Source organism: Tursiops truncatus, chromosome 2 (genome assembly GCF_011762595.2).
Source record: "Tursiops truncatus isolate mTurTru1 chromosome 2, mTurTru1.mat.Y, whole genome shotgun sequence".
NCBI lineage: Eukaryota > Metazoa > Chordata > Mammalia > Artiodactyla > Delphinidae > Tursiops > Tursiops truncatus.
Window position 1 is genome coordinate 175575365 of NC_047035.1, and position 17417 is coordinate 175592781.

At 46.9% G+C, this 17417-nt stretch overlaps 1 protein-coding gene across 6 annotated transcripts in view; it reads left to right on the plus strand.

Moving 5' to 3' along the window:
* Positions 1–34: 34 nt before the first annotated feature.
* MPP7 (MAGUK p55 scaffold protein 7) overlaps positions 35–17417 on the plus strand; it is a 263462-nt gene continuing 246079 nt past the window's right edge. For 3 of the 6 annotated variants that reach the window (XM_019933604.3, XM_019933606.3, XM_019933610.3), the window contains exon 1: positions 11383–11571. The gene's annotated coding sequence lies outside the window, so the exon portion shown is untranslated. Of the gene's footprint in view, positions 127–1518; positions 1629–11382; positions 11572–12808; positions 12857–17417 lie in introns of those variants that run through there. The other 3 variants (XM_019933608.3, XM_019933607.3, XM_019933602.3) reach the window with 3 other exon arrangements.

A 17417-nucleotide genomic window follows, 5' to 3' on the forward strand; every position in this document is an offset into this window, starting at 1 on the left:
CAAAGATATATTCTGGTCTCTCTCTTTTGCAGGATAGAAAACTGCTTACATATGTGAAATGCCAGCTCTTCTTTCTGGCTTCTAGCAGCATCATTAAGGTTTGAAACCTTCCAGATCCAAGTTCGGGTGAGGCATAGATCTGGGACTGGTGAGCTTCCTGGGTGCCCTGTGGGAAGGAAGCTTCTTGATCAGAGTGTTTCACAATGGGCTCTGGGCCCTGAGGGGATCCCAGGGCAGGCCTCTTCCTCCCAGGATGCTGAGCTCAGGGAGAGCCCTGTTTTCCCAAGATCACTTCCGGTTACAGTGAGGAGGGAAGCTGCTTCACGGGCCTTTCCCAGGGCCTTCATTTACAACAAACCACTGTAACACACACACACACACACACACCAAAAGACACATGAGAAGTTGAACATGTGGAAATAGATGATTTGAAAAGAAATGAATAGAAATGAAATAATCATTTTAAATTACTGAAAAAAATACAACTATACATCAACAACTGTGAAACAAAGATTTGGCACTCACCCTGAGTATTAAGAGCATGTAAGGCAAAGAGGGTATGAAAAGAATATGCAGTCATTTCAGCATGCCCAGCTCCACTATCCTTAGGTATTTGGTCACTTCAATAGTCTATTTTTTGAAATAGGCTGATTGTAAGGGTCCTCTTTCTCACTAGTATTGCAAAAAATAAAAAATAATTTCAATGATTTTACTTTGAAACAGTCTTTTTTCCCCTACCAGATTAATTTTCCTTAAATACCATTTTCCTCACAAGCTAAAAAGCTTTAGCAATTCCTGCTGGCTTTCAGACCTGATCCAACTTTCTCAGCCTGGAAATCTAGGTCATCCCATCGTTGTCCGACCCTTCCCTACAGAAATCTTCCATCCCAGCTGGTATCCTCATTCTTCTGCAAACATATATCGCTCGTTGCTGCTTCAAACAGTTTAACCATGCTGGACCCCAAAGGAAGTCCCTCCTCCAAGGCATTTCTCTCCCTCAACTCATTTCTTTTCCTTCAATTCATGTTCATCTCTCAGATTTTTCCCCTCCAGAGATACTGACTGATTCCTTTACATGGAGAAGTCCCAGGTGTGACTGAAAGAAGTAAACAAATGATCCCCCCAGTGCCTTAAGCAGAGCAGTTTCCCTTCTGGAGGCAGCGAAGGGCACCAGAAGGTTCATTTGTATGGATAAATGTGTATTTTTATGAATGGAATTTTCAATATTTAAATACCCCCTCTGAATTTATGTCCTTATTTACTTCAGTGTAGCCAAACATAACTCAAAATTCAGCTAATTTAAGACACAGTCTCATTCTGAATAAATAAATGAAGCAAGCAAATCTTTTTCAAGGAGAAAATGTCTTTGAAAGGGATTTCTAAAGCTTCATTACATTACATGGAGAAGTTGGTTCTCTAGTGAATAAATAGAAGTCATAGCCTGCTTCTTGCAGTACAATTTTCGCAGAAAAACAAACACACACTGCCTACTGATGGTGTTTATCTGGATCTGGGCAGGTAAAACACCGTTCCGTGTCCCAGCGCACAGAGATGGAGTCCTGTGTATCTGAGAGCACTTCCGGGAGAACAGTCCTACGGCTTTTCATCAGAGAATCCAGCCTGCTCTGGTGAGCCATGCAATGTTTTTATGTGGGGAAGAAGGAACCAGGAATCCAGGGAGACCTTGTGGTCTGTGAGGTCCCAGGCACAGTGCTTTGAGGTGTTTTCCCACCTAAAGATCATAACACCTCAGCACCACAACTGCTGTTACCCCACTGTTACGGTTAAAGGCATTGCAATTACAGGATCAGTGCAAGAGCTGCGTTCTTTATTTCAATCCAAGGTAAACAAAATAACGATTACCTGTGACAGCTGGAACGCCCACTCTGTTGGGAGAATCATATACAAGGAGGCATGAAAGTGAGCTCAAGCTTGCCAAGCTCTAAATAAATGCCACTTGCTCGTAGCAGGCGGTGGCGCCCAGAGTGACATCACAGGGTCGCGGAGCTTGGGCAGCACACAGGCCACCGTGGTTCTGTCATAGGTGTCACACGTTTGTAGTTTTATTAGTCCTGGCAGGTGGGAGTGAAGTGTCTTGTTCTACCAAAAGCAGCATATTACAGCAAATTTCCAGCAAATGGAAGTGAAGTATCTTGAAGAGTGGTGTCTTTTCCTAATTTCTGCCAAGGCGCCAGCCACGTGGCCTAGCAGAGGCTGGGGGGCGGCAGCCCTTCAGTCGTTGACCATCCCAGGCCTCTCCTAGGGGGGTCTCCATTGCACTGGTCTCCCTGCCTCTGCACCAATGTGGCAAAACTTCCATGGTTTCCATCACCGTGAACCTTTGCAGACTTTCCTTAAAATAGTTTTTTAAAAAGTTAAGGAGTTGTATTTAGAAGTCAGGAGAGTTGGCGTGAGTCCTTGGGGGCTAAACCAATTTCTTTTAGAAATCAGTTTTTATGAATCTTGATTTCGTAAAATGTAGTAATCAACAGAAGAGCTTTTCTAGCATGTAAAATGGCAAATGCAAATGACAAGGATGCTCCTTTGTCCTTTGTTTTGGGACATCTGGCCTTGAAGTTTTAGGCTATTGACTTTATCAGCTAAGCCTCTTCTTAACTTACAGCATCTGACTCAGTATTTCCAGAAAGGGACCTGCCTGGGTCACAGCTTCCCCTTTTATGAACTGGTCGCCTGGACACAGGCATGGGGACAGCAGCCGTGATTCTAGCACCAAAGCCTGGGCAGGGTGAAGACAGCCAGGCGCAGGCAATGGGCTCTTCTCTTTGGGGACTGAAACGTGGGACCGAGGGACACAGTGCCTGAGGGGTGACAGAGCTGAGTCGCACTGAATGCAGTGCCACAGTTGAGAGGGGCGGCTGCGGACCTGACTGCTTCTTCCCAACCTTGGGTGTCCAGATCTTCCACGAGCTCTTGAGCTACTTCAGTATCCTTCGTGTATACATATATACACGTGCGCATACATATATATAATCTCTTAAAAGTAAACTTCATTTTTAAAGCAGTTTTACCTTTATTGAAAAATAACAAAGATAGTACAGAGAGTTCGCATATACCACACACCTAGTTTTCCCTTTTAGGAACCTAGCACGTTCATCACAATTAATGAACCAATATCGATACATTGTGATTAACCAAAGCCCATACTTTATTCAGCTTTCCTTAGTTTTACACGGCGTTGCTTGTCTCTTCCAGGATCCCATCTAAGCTACCATATTACGTTTACTTGTTACGTTTCCTTAACCTGCTCCTGGCTGTGACGGGCTCGGACCTGTCTTGTTTTTGAGGACCTTGACAGTTTTGAGTAGTACTGGTTAACTATTTTGTAGCATGTGCTCCTCTGTTAGGATTTGTCTGCTGTTTCTCCCATGCTTAGACGGGGGTTCGGGGTTCTGGGAAGGAAGACCACACACACTGTCAACATGACTTGTCATCACTCTTGACATTGGCCTTGATCACCTGCCTGAGGTGGTATCAGTCAGGTCTGTAATCTCAAATTTATTATTATTTAGTGTGTCTGTCTCTATCTTTTTTTGCTTACATGGTTTCTGTTTTTTTAATCTTAGAATTTAAACTCAGATCTCAGAGACTTATCTATTAAGTTCCTTTGTTTCCTGCTCATTTACCAGGGAGAGGGAATTTGGGGATAAGGGGTAGTCATGAGAAAACTACACGAGTTAAGAAAATAGAGGCAACAAAACAAGAGTGCCGTCTCCTCAGGCGCCGTCTTAGTTGGCAGCGACGTCTGTGTGTGCACACCCGCAGATGGTTTCTCCTGCCGCAGCGCCAAGGCTCTCCATTCCGCGATGGCTCCTCCTTACGCATTTCTTAATCTTCTGTGTGCAAGAAGGAGTCACTCAGTTTCCAAGTGGCTTGATGAGGAAGCTTCTCATTTCCAGGTCAGCACTAGTTAACGAAGGATGGTGGATCGTAGGCTCTGGGGAACAAAAGTAGAACAAGAGTGATTGTGCTTGTGACTCTCTCCCTTGTGAGCTCAACAAGGTAAGTACAAAGATGACTATTAATTAAATATAAGTTCTGAGCAACCCATTTCACTCTCTCTGTTTTTTCTCAACTTTTCTATCAGTGCGTTTCTTTCTCAATGTAAAACACTTATTCCAATCACAAGCATTGCAAAGTGAAGGTATTCTTTGTACCTTGGGGCTGTTCTTGCACAATGAGTGTGGCTAAATAGAGACAGGACTCATTTTGGGGTATGTTATCATTGTTCTCACTTCATAATCATGGCGAAAAGAGTTTTGGTCTTTTTCAAAAATGCCAAATGCAATTAAAAAATTTTTTCTCTTATGTTCACCTCAAATGCCATGGATTGAAGAGTGTTTTCTTCTTCTTTTTTATAAATATATATATATATATATTTTTGGCTGTATTGGGTCTTCGTTGCTGCGCGCGGGCTTTCTCTAGTTGTGGCGAGCAGGACCTATCTTTGTTGCGGTGCGCGGGCTTCTCATTGCAGTGGCTTCTCTTGTCGCGGAGCACAGGCTCTAGGCGCGTGGGCTTAGTTGCTCTGCGGCATGTGGGATCTTCCTGGACCAGGACTCGAACCCATGTTCCCTGCACTGACGGGTGGATTCTTCACCACTGCACCTCCAGGGAAGTCCCTGAAGAGTGTTTCAAAACTACTCCAAACTCCTTCAAATTAACAGCTTTCCAAACTTGGGAGGATGAAGGCATATTCGATTTAGTACGAGGAACTTTGTGTGTGTGTGTGTGTGTGTGCGCGTGCGCGTGTGTGTGCGCGTGCGTGTGTGTGTGCGCGTGCGTGTGTGTGCGCGTGCGCGTGTGCGTGACCGTCAGATAGGCATGTCTTACAGGCGCACCTGAGACCACACACAGGCTGAGGCTCCTCAGGTGAGCACCCCGGCATTGAAGCAATTATCAGTCTCTTTAACGTGTCTCATTAGCCCAGAGGTCCTTAACTGTCTTACTGTAACACACTTGGTGACAGCTATGCTGAGGCCCACGTGCAGCCTTGTGTTCATGGGATCATTCACCCACACATCATGCTGTCACTCCTCACCCCTCTTGCTAAGCGTTATTAGACAGCTTTCAGTTCACACCTAGAAGCCCTTGAGGAGAAAGTCAGTTGCCAACTGCATCAGAATCCAATCTGGAAAAGTTGCCGGATCGACCACAGTCACTGCTAGTCGTTTGGAGGGGTGCTTCTTGCTCAGGTACCACTGGTGGATTGAAACCCTCCCATCTTAAAATGAGTTCCAGGTTAATTCAGTTAGCAAACGTTCACTGGGCACCGATCCTGTGCCAGACTTGGTGAATAAGTCGGCAAAGTCCCTGTCACCATGGGGACAGCTTCTTTCCTTTCACTCGTAAGCAATGTCAAGCTGGTGCTCTGGGCTCAGAGGAAAAAGTTTCCCCCAAATTGATAGACCTAGAATCTTGACAAAGGGCCCCGGATTAGTGAAGGACAAAGCAGAGTCTCTCGACCTCCCGAACATACCTGCAGGTACTCGCCCCTCACCAACAGGGTCACTGCTGGAATGAGTTAGTCAAGGATGCGTATTTGGGGAGAGAACAGCAGGCGAGATCGTATCAGTATCTCAGGGCTTCTGTAACTTTCAAAAGCCCTTCAGGTAATTGTAATACCCTCCGCTGGCTCTTCTTCTGGAGCAAGCAGACGTGAGTATCTGCAGGTGCTTATGTTTATGGTGTTTTGTGTGTTATATCATTGTAGCCGCAGGATTCGGGCTGACCGGTGATGCGCAACGGTGGCAGTGAGTGTGTGGGGCTTGGAGCAGTGAAAGGAGATGCAGGCATGGAAACAGAACCTGGGGACCTAGGAGCTAGTGACCTGATCTGGGGAGAATCGGTCATTGATGCTAAAGCCCAGCAGTCAAACACCATCAGAGACAAACCTGGAGCCTCGCGTAGTTAGGCTTCTGATCCTGTGACAAGGGAGCCCGGAGAGGACCTCCCCAGACTGAGGAAGAGCGGCGCTATCGCAGGGCGTGTGGGAAGGGTGGAGTTCAGGTCAGATTTAGGTGAGACTGTGTTGTGATGGACTCAGAGCAGAGCAAGCCCGTCAGTCATATTTTATTAACATTTAGTAATATTCTTGCTGACATCAAGTATGAGCGGAAAGGTGGATTCAGAGTCCTATTTCCTTGGTAACCATAAAGTTAAGATAAACATGGAATGCTGTTTCCCCAGATCTCTTATCCGAAGGTCTGCACCTGAGGAAATCAAGGCTGCGTCCTTGTGTCAAAGGGACACACAGGCTCCCATCGTCCAGGAAAGAGTGACTCTTCCATTCTCACTGACACTCAAACAGCTAAGTTTCTGACAGCCTATGATTTTAGAGAACAAGTTTTTATCGCTCTGTGTCCTTGGTGGTAAGAAAGCAGTTTTCGGAGACTCACACTAGTACGACAAGATGCAGCTGTAAAAATTTGACTGAGGCACCCAGAGACGATAGATGTAAAATGCTAAAAGTTACCAGAGCCAGAAGCAAATCTCAAAGGAAATAGCTCAGCCCTCTGAGGCCTCTTCAGAATCCCTCACTCAAAGTCGGATAACAGGGCAGCGGTAGAGTGCAGGGAAGAACCTATGAAGGTTTTTGAGGGAGGCGATGCTGAGTCCCACATAACCACGCGTCCAAGCTCTTCCTGTTTATCTCACAGGAGAGGGGGCGTCAGAAGCACCACAGGGCAGCTTGATTTGTGTCCTCCGGGGTTTGGATGCCTGACTTTCACCCGAGGCATCCAAAGCGGAGAGGCTGAAGGTAGCAGCTTGAGGCAGCAGTTCAGAGAGAGAGAGGGCAGGGCAGGGGGACCCGTGTGCTCTGGGAGCAGCTGCACGCCCACCACTGTTGCCCGTAAAGCGTGTATGAGCGTTTCCTGAGGGCCAGAGGAGGGAGCTGCGCTGGAGATGCTGACGTCACAATACCTGGAGGGGTCTTCTCCAGTGGGAACACCTGTGGAAGGTGGGCTTCAGGGACCAGAAACTACGGGGGTGGCAGCCAGAGAAAACGGCATTGTCTAGGTCGTGAGAGGCACAGTCGGATGTTTCAAGTTCAGGTCAATGAAGCTCGAAGTGTTGATCAAAATGTTGGCATTTGTATTAAAATTTCTGAATTAAAACTGTATCCCGTGGCTTAAACTGATCAAAGGGTTTGAATACTGAACAGCCATCAGCACAGCGATGAGACCATCCAGGTTTTCATCTGGGCAGGGGCAGGCTTCCCTCTGAGGGCATGCTGAAGGGACAGTGCTGGGCAAAGTTTCGCCTTCCGCTTCCATCCAGCCCCGAGGTTCTGCTTGCCCTACACGCTGGTCTCATCAGAGCCGAGAGCAAGGTCACCAACTTGGCAAGTGCTTTTGTTCCTTAAATACACTGAGGTCAAGACGTATCCTCCAGACAGGGGGATTTGGAATTAGTAGAAGGCTAACGGCAACTTGAAACTGGAAGAGACAAGGGTACTTGGTGTCGGGAAGCCACCTGGAGTAGGGAGATATCAAGAAAGCTGGCCTCTACGTCAGTGTGAAAGGACAGGGGAAGACTGTCACTGAGTAGAGAATGGAGTCTCACTGACTGGGGGACACGATGAAGGCCTCTCTGGTCATCTACCCAGTGCCTGTTCACCTGGACATCTCTGCCCATCAACAGGGATGTTACTTAGCAGCCATGCCAGTGACCTCCATCCTCCCCACACCATAGGTGATGGGGGGGGAGGGGGAGACCAAGCTGGGCCAGTTATATCTTCTCTCCATAGAACTTGGGATTGGGTCAAGGGAGTTGATTCAGTCGTGTGTGTGTGTGTGTGTGTGTGTGTGTGTGTGTGTGTGTGTGTGTGTGTGTCTGGGGTAGCTTTACTCTTACTTACGGACACAGGAGCTTGGAAAGCTGTTTTCTGGAGAAGAATAGAGCAGAAGTGTAGAGAGAGGCAGGTCTGAAGACAGAGAAAACTTCAGCTGAGTTTCTCATGGCTTTTCCGTCTCTGGCTCCCAGCCTTCCTGAAGACTGGCTTAATTTGCTTATACTGGGCTGGCCAAAAAGTTCATTCGGGCTTTCCCACAACATCACCCGAACGAAATTTTTGGCCAGACCAATCTTTGGCTTCTATAAGACACCCCTCTATCTTTATAATTAATTTTTGAACTCTATTATTAAGGTAGAGGAATTACTCTTCAGCGGCTTTGAAGCACTGTGTCAGACATTGCAAAGACTGCATTTTAAAATTTCTTAGTTGCTGTATCTTTTGACGCGCCATCAGTCAGATGTGCTGAGATTCTATGACATTTCCCAGGCTTCCCTCTGATTGGCAGGGGCTGTCTCTCTTCCCTTACGGATATCTGCTAATTGTAACTTCAACTGAGAAACAGCGCACCAGCAAGCACAGGGAAGGGCGGGAACGAGCAGCACAGATCTCTACCCCAGGGGCTTTAGCTCTGTCCTAATTCTGGTCGAATAGGATTAACACTCTTAACCCATTGCTATCCAAAAAAGAATGTCATAGTGAAAAGTGGGTATCTGCTAATTTTAATGACTTTTGTTGAAGAAATGAAGGAGATGATGATGTGAAACAACGATCAGCTTATTTTCATACTTTGTCAGCCCCCATGCCTTCGGAATGTTGTCACTCAGTGGGTTTTTGTTTCCACCTTCTGGGTCCACCCATGCGAGGCAAGCTTGTGATGTGCGGAGAGTTGATTTTTTTGGTGTGCCATGGTCTCTAAGGCTTCGCATCAGATTCCCTTCCTCCTGCCTGCTGCCCAGTGTTCATCTGCCGTTGCCCCTGGATCTGGAACCTTGTCCCCTGTCACTGGGATGACTCCTGATTCAGAGCTCCCTTGAGCTCCCCCATCGCCTGTGCAGAGCTAGTTTGCCTCTAGCCCCACCCGGGTCTGTGTCTCACACCCGGCCTGTCCCTGGCAAATAGTCCGCTCTTCATAGATCTATGCTTGATAGACTGACATAGTCAATGAGCGCCCATTTAAAAAGTTAATGATCTTATTGCAATAATTAGCAACTTAAGAGAAAGAAATCTCCTTTGCCCCTTTCTGGAAGAAAACAGCCCACCTGGGGAAGTGGAGGGAAGGCCTACCTTTCACTGACGCTTGAAGTATTGAGCAACACATCAGGAATCCATGCAATAGAATTCAAACTTCTCGCCATTGCCTACCAGGCCCCACCGTCCTCTCTGCCCATCTGGGACCCCCCTCCCGCACCAGCCTAGCCACCTGGCCCTCTCTCTGTTCCTCTAACACGTCGCTTTTCTTCCTCCTTCAGGGCCTTCGCCCTGCTCTTTCCTCTGCCAGGAATGTCGTAGCCTTGCAGCTGTGTAGAGCTGTGGTTTCTCACTTAGGTGGCGCCTCCAATCTTAGCATTTCTCCTAGAGCGTTTCTCCTTAGAGTATTCCTCTCTCTTTTCCCAATTTACAGTCACTCCCCCACCCCTCAGGTCACCGTTTCCCTCTTTGTCCTGATCCCTTTCTGTAATTTATCTGTTCACTGGTTCATTATCTGTCTTCTCCAACTGATAAATAGCTTCCAGTCTGTCTTGTTCAAGACTATACTTAGCTGAGTGCCTAGTTCACGGCAGCAACTAGTAGTACTTGGTAATTAGTATTGATTACATGTTTGGTGAGTAAGTGAATAAAAGAATAATCTTTGATATAAATTACTTGATCTCAAAGAAAGAATGTTAGTGACAGAATCTTGGGTGTTATTGTGGAATAAACTTCACTAGGAGTGCTAAGCCCTTCTCATCCCTCCCTCCTCCGCACCCCCTTCTTCTTCTTTTAAACATAACTAGATCTCAACACGAAGTTTCTTTCTCAGAATACTCTGGGACACATATTTTCAGACTAGCGTTTAGAATTCCATTTCTTACAAGGGTTCTATAAAAAAGTCTTTGTTAGGTAATGAGGTTACTCTGTCCTCCAAAGAGCTTTACCTTATTCTCCAGAAATGAGAGAAAAAAAGATTTGTCTCATTCTTTGTATTAGGTTTCTTGTCCTTACATCACTTCAAGTTCAAGTTTACCTTAACATTCCTTTCCTTCCTTACGCTTGACTTTTGCCGATCTGCATTTTTTCTCAACACTATAAGTTTTATGGAGCTGTTGGGTGAAGTGCTTCACTTCAAATAGCCTATTTCAGAACCTCGTGGGAATGACAAAAAGAACAAATAGAAGAGGAAAGCAGCTAGAGAGGGTTAAGCGAGTGTGGTCCCCAGGTGAGATATACTTCGCCCCCTTTCTAGACTGGCTGGCGTGGTCTGAGAGCTCAGATGACTGTAGGTCTTCATCTCCACTCCCTCCTCCCTCTGCTTCAATCTTCAAAATCTAAGTCTCATCTCCGAGGGCTGTCATGTTCCTTTCTTTCTTAAAATTCCCTCCATTAGCTGAGTTCTCCAGTTTATCTTCTAAATTTCTTTCTGTAGTCTAATTTTTTGGTTAAAGCTTTATTGTGTATTTTGTATTCTCACTTCTTGCTATGAATCTGCTCACTGGGCAGTTCATTATACACTATATGTTGGGTAAATAGTAGTTATATGGAAAGAGTATTTATAAAGTTCTTTAAGACAGCTCAGTCATATTTATAAAGTTCTTTAAGACAGCTGAAGGGTGTACTTTTTTTGATGGCCCTCAGGTGTTGCGTTTATTACTGTATTTTCTTCTGTTGTGGAAGGATTAGTTCCCACGGATATCCTCAAAGTTTGCCTTTATCATTCTGTGTAACTTATTCATGTCCTATTAAACATTTTTTTTTCTAATTATACAAGTAATACACGTTCAATATGGAACACGGAAAGGTAAAAAAACAAAACAAAACAAAAAAACACAGCATAATCTCGCCAGGGGTGAAAACATTTCACACCTTCTTTTTGCATATGCCAATTTCCCTGTGAATCTTAGGCAGCATTTTAAAAAACACCCAAGAGGTCGCTCTAAATCTAAGCGATGTTAAGGATTAGCTGCTATTCAACAAGTTCATACGGAAATCAAAGACTCTTGGTGGAATAAGGAAGCTCGCTTCTAGCAAAGGAACCTGGGCACCCGGGGTTCCCTTAAGGAAGGCAGCTAGCTGGTACACGAAACAGCTGGTTCTGCAGCCACCCGGGGGCGGAGCGGGCGGAGGCGGAGCTTCGATGATTGGGGTAGGGGGAAAGGAGCTACAGGGCTTCCACCAATCAGGGCTCTGCTTTGTTTTCACGTACCGACCAATGAGGGAGCGCTGCTGGCGAGCCTGTCTTCAAATCGGAGACGTGCACCCCTATCGCAGCCAATCAGCAGGCGCCTCTTACACAGCGTCCACCGCGTTCTCGCCCCGCGGGCGGAGCGGCCCCGCCCCGCCCCTCCCCTCCGGCCTCGGCCCCGCCCCGCCGCGGGGCTGCGGGCTGGAGCGGGGGCCGGGCTCCCGGACTCGTGCGTCTTGCGCCCGCCGCGGCGGTGCCGAGTCCGCAGGCTGCTGATTGTCCTTCGCGGCGGCCGCGGTAGCAGCCTCCTTACCTCGGCCGGGGCTGCCTGCGCCGGACCGAGCGCGCCTCCCGCGGCCACGGCCGCCCGGAGCAGGTAAGGGGCGCCGGGGCTGCAGCGCCCGTCCGAGCCCGGGCGCGGGGCGGGCTCCCTGGCTCTCCCGCAGCCGCGGCCGGCAGGTCCGCGTCTCCCGGAGCCTCCCGCCCGCCTCGGGGCGCCTCCGCTGGGAGCGCACGGCCGCTGCACCTGGCGGGGCGCGGGGGCGGGGAGCCCTGCAGGTGGAGGGGAGACGCGGAGTTGAGTCAGTCCGGCTCGCGGCGCAGGGGACCTGCTGATAAGGAACGATAAGCCAAGTGGCTTTTTTTTTTTTTTTTTTTAAGTGGGAAAGGTGTCTGTACTTAGGTGGTGTGAGTTACAGCCTTCATGGACACGGGCGCTTTGCAGTGCGTTTAGACAGGAACATGATTTACTTATTATTATTTTAAAATTCGAAACAGCCTTTAACGTGAACTTATTGGAGGTTTTTTCTTCCGTGACAAGTAGACCCAGCAGTGTGACTCACCTTTGTCTGGGCTGCAGTGCGGGCCGTGCGGTGGGGACGAGGGGAGCAACGTGGATGGCGATGCCGAGCTAGTGTGCAAGAGTCTGGGGGTGGCACCTTGTCTCTGTCTCTCCTCGTGGGTGGGTGTAGACTTGAGATTCGTTTTCTTTTTCTTATTTTCTAAACATTAGCATTCGAATTAGAAAAAAGCCTTTCTAAACATAGCCTCCGGGCTTTAGGTTTTAGGGCTGCACCTGCTACCCACGCAGTCATACTTTGCAGACGAGTCCTAGGCAGTTAACTACAGTGATGTGATTTACCTGTGATGAAAAACCTTGAATTGCTGTTACCTTTTCTTTGACTTGCGTAACAGCTTTTTCTCATTCACCATTTGTTCACAAGTGAAATGAAGGTCACGAGTTTTAGCGGAAATGGCAGACTCTTGGAGCAGGTCCTCCCTTCCAGGTGCACTGCATTTAGGTCTTTTAATTGAGAAGCTCACTGCACTGCATCAATATTGGTATCCTCTTACTCTCCAGAAGCAGGTAGTGCACCTCAGGCCCATTTTGCAGGTATGTAAGCTCAGAGCCCTAGAGATGAAGGGAATTCTGCCCCAGGTCTGTAGACTTCTGCTATTATATACCTGTTATGGGTTTAATGCACGGTCCAGTACGGTTCCCACCGTCAAGCAAGCTTCTGCATACCGATTTGATTCCCATGTACACCAGTCAGAGGTGGAGATGGTTATTTCCAAGTAAAATATTCTTAGGCTTTTTTTTTTTTTCCTCTTAGGTTGCTAAGATAGTTTGAATTTCACCAGAAAGGTGATTTTTCACACAGGTAAGAAAACCTAGCGGTGCTATGTGAAAAAATCTCTATTTTAAGTTTTGGGAGGTTTTCCACGTTAGAAAACCTTATCTTCTTTGTTTGCGTCTCTGGCTTAGCATTGGACTTGAGTGCTGCTTTCTGAATTGAACTAGTTAATATTCATAACGTAAGTAAAACTGAAGCATGACACATTTTGGTTATGATTTTGTTCAGGAAGTTTTTACTATAAATTTAGAAGTGTCGAACATGTAAAAATCATCTCTTCCTTGATGAGAGTAACTCAAGGGATTTTGGGGGTTAATGGCAAGTGGGGTTAGATGGGTAGTTGAGAGGGTCCCCTTGAATGATGTCAAGGCTTGGGGAACCCAGGGAGTTGTTAGGTTATGTTAAATTTATTAGTCATCAGGAACATAGAAATGTCTCATTTGTTACTGAATGGAGCTGTTAGTCATGAAGCGACATCTTGTTTTCATGGCAGGTGCTCTGCTGGGTGGAACATGTACATTTTGACATAACTTATTTGTCATGTAAGGCATCCCTTACATAGGGCTTGTCCGTTCGGCTCTGATTCTGTTTACTCATTTGTTTTTGCATTAATGTCTTTACTTAATTTTTACTCCTCTGGTCAAATTAAAATTTCTAGCACCCAAGCAGAACATTCCATAAAGAAACCTTTGTCATCTGCTAATTTGTACAGAAAGTGAGATCTCTTCCGATGAGCACCTCTTGCAGTGTGGCAAGTTGGAAAGAGATTTAGGCCGCTTGTAGGGTGTTTACCTGTATTCTTAGCTATAGGGCCTGTAGCCCCCGTGTAATTTTCAGGGTTTCTACCCTTCAAAAAAGATTTAATTACGACGTTACACAGCTTCCACTAGGTGGTGCACTGGGTGCTGTTTACTGGAGATTTCAATCAGGTTTTTTTTGTTTTTATTGAAAGCATTTCACTGACAAAGATACAAATGTGCTGCAGCTGTCATCACTGAAATTCAAACAATTGCAATCAGTGATTTAAGTCAGTTTTATTAAATGAGATCATTTGGAAGGACATGGCAGCTTAATTTAAAGTGAGGGAACTTGTTAGTCATTTTAGAAACAACAGAACCTAGAACAGAGTGTGGATTTATGGGTCCTCATTTGTGTGCCCTGGAACTGGTTTGCGTTTTGTTGAAATCTTACGTGAACTCTGGTGAGCTGTTTGAGCGTGCTTTTGTGCTTTGCCTTCTTAGCTTCCTGATTCTTTAAACGAAGAGGTAGGACGAAGTGGCTGTATGTAGCAAGATTATTTGATACCTGCTCTGAACGAATACGTAAACATCTTTTTTTCCAGGCGTGTAAAACAGTTTTTATTCCTTGAAGGCTCACTTCGTAAATCCTTCTGTTCTTATGGGAAAGCATGATTGTCAGCTTCACTTAGGAAAGAGCGGGGAGCTTTCTTTCTCCCTTGGGTGGCGGGAGCTCGCTTGTTACTGGCCTGGTTACTGGTTAAATTGCTTGTCACTGATGGTTACAGAAAGGAGATGAGAAAACACAGACGCAGCTTTGGTAAAATGCTTGCCGTTTTAGGGTTAGAAATGGCAGGGTTAGTGCAGAGTAAGGACTAGTCAGGGTGACTGCATGTTGTGAGATGTTTTGTGGAAAACACTGGACTTTTAAAGGGCAGCGCAAGCACTCAGGTGAGAAGGTCTGTGGGCGGTTGGTGTGTGTCTGTATGATCCAGTTCCGCTGAGCTTTGTGTGGGCAGGAGAGCTTTGGTAGTTTGCTTCTTGGAACCAGCTCTGGTCCTCAGGGGAGCTGATGGTGGTTTGGGAGGGGAAAATACGTAGGTGCTGCTCCTTCCAGGAAGGAAGCTCCTGGCGGGGCTGCCCGCCCTTGGGGGAGCGTGGCCGGGCGGTGGGCGGTGTAAGCAGCTGGCAGATGAACACACTGCCTGAGTGTGGGCTTCCCCCAGTCAGGGAGCACTGAGTCAGCTTTACAGACGTCCCGTGGTCCAGGCTCGGGCTGCTTAATGCTGCTGGCTTCGAATTTATGTAAAATAAGTAGAATCCTGAACTTGGTAAAATGAATGACTTGTGTTTGCAAGTGAATGGCTTAAGAGAGTTACTTGGCATGTGTTAGGTTCTCGAATTATGGTAGGTGCTTGAACATACTTACCTCTGATACCCGGTCTTCCATTCCCTTTGGAAAAAGGCGTTATTAGAAATAGGAAACCTTGAATACGCATGGAGCTGGGGTGTTCGTATTGGGCAGTTGATTTGGGGACAAAAGAAGGCACTGGTCTAAATACTTCTTTGAGCAGAGAAGGGTCAGGCAGGGTGCCCTAGAGGGCTGGTCCAGCTAAGGGGCAGGGAAAACTCCAGGACGTACTGCTGTAGCCTGTACAGTAAAAGCCTCTGATTAGCTTTACTCGTGATTAAAAACTTGCTCTTTGCAAGACAGTGTCTCTTTATGTGTACTTACAGCAATGTGAATCATGAGAATCAAACATTTCTGAGGGTTGTAAACTTCTTTTTTTGGCGCTTGGAAGTTTGTGAAAATGAGGTTGTAAAAGTTTGGAGTGGAGCTAAGGATGAAAAGGATTGTGGAGCCGTGGACCCAGATTTGCCAAGCTTCTGTAGCTGATAATCAAAATAGTTTTTTTTCCTCTTCCTAATATGGCTTGGGATTCAAATTGTGAAGATTCTGTTTGGACCTCTGTGCTCCCTTTCATGTTTGGAATGTAGCTCAGTTCCCAGGAAGGCCCATCAGAGTTGACTGTTTTTTAGACGGTCTAATCAGGGTACAGAGTCCAGGGGGGAGGAGGTGCTGTGCTGTGGGTAACGAGGAAATGAATTAATATCATTTAGATCTTTTAAAAATAGGGTCACAATTTCGCATTTTGGAATTTTCAAAATGGTAGTCATTTCACCTTTAACATACATACAGCTGAGTATGAAAACTTGAGGCTGAGGTTGTCAAACTTTATCATTCCTCAGAATCCCCGGGAGGGCTTGTTAAAATTCAGGTGGCTGATTCACTCCCACAGTTTGGTTCCTCCGGTCTGGGGATGGGCCCTGAGAATATGCATTGCCAAGAAGTTCCAGGGTGACGGTCGGTGGTGCTTCTGGTCCGGGGAAAACCACTGACAGGATTCCAGGGGGGAATAGAAATGTGGCTAAGAACCCAGGCTTTGAATCCCTGCTCTGCCTGTTCTTCCTTCTTTGACATCAGGCAACTTTCTTACCTCTGGTTTTTCATTTCTAAAGTGGAAATAATGTAGTAGTATGTTGTTGGGAGTACTATGTGACCTCAAATGTGTATAAAAACTCGTAGGACGTTGCCTGAAGGGTTGCAAGCATGCAATCAATGCTGGCTTTTAATCATAAAAGTCAACTGGACGTTGCCTGGAGGGTTGCAAGCATGCAATCAATGCTGGCTTTTAATCATAAAAGTCAACTAGTGAATGAAATAACTAGAATCCTGAACCTTGTGGAGTTGAGGTTTGTTCTTTAAGGACAGAAACTTCTGTCTTTATCCTCATTTCGCTGCCGTGTGCTATGGGAAGGAAACATGAGTACTCAACTTCTGTTTAATGAATGAAGGGAAAGTTTGTGGATCCTAATAATTTTCCAGAAACCTTTTTAGAGACGTAGAACATTTACGTCGCTGGTGTCTTTTTCCCCCTCTAAAAAGCTTGAACTCTTTGGTCAAAATATATTGGACGCTAGCTGTAATCACTGTGGTCCATACTTTATGGAACAGGAGTCTTAAAGGTGGTTCCTTGGGGTTCAGTTACAAGGCAGCACCTGGATGTTCTTCAGGACATCTGCAGTCTCCCCTGGAGAGTGGTGACTGAACTTGATGCCCTCGATGCAGTTCCTGGAGATCTTTCCGAAGCTTGCGGGATGCCTGGTTCCCTTTCTTCCCACGGATCTCTGAGAGCTTTCTTCTCTCTGGCGATCCCCTGGATAGGAGCCCCTCCCTTCCCATCACTTCCTGTCACAATCACACATTTTATTTCCATTGTAGCAGTTATCACACGCGTAACCGTAGCTTTATCTGTTTCCTCTTTATTGTTTCCTTCACTGGAACGTCAACTCCGAGGGCAGGGACCTAATCTTCCCTACTGTGTCCCCAGCACGGGCGCAGTGCCTGGTGAACAGGGACCTGCCGGTTCAGTGAAGGGGCGTGTGAGATGGGGACCCCTCTCCCAGATCGGGTGTGCAGACCCGAGTTAGTGGTCCTCTGTCACTACCGGTCCACGCAGAGCCTCTCGTGTTACTTTATTGCGTTTCCCCCTTTTCTCCTCACAGCCCCCTCTCTCGGGCATAGGTGTCGTTTCCTTGAGTCCTGCCCGGTTATTGGCTGGGCTGGCTGTGCTCGGTTACGCTCCCCACACTCTTGCTGGGCTGGCTGTGCTCGGTCACGCTCCCCACATGCTCGCTGGACTGGCTGTGCTCGGTCACGCTCCCCACATGCTCGCTGGGCTGGCTGTGCTCGGTCACGCTCCCCACATGCTCGCTGGGCTGGCTGTGCTCGGTCACGCTCCCCACATGATCGCTGGGCTGGCTGTGCTCGGTCACGCTCCCCACATGCT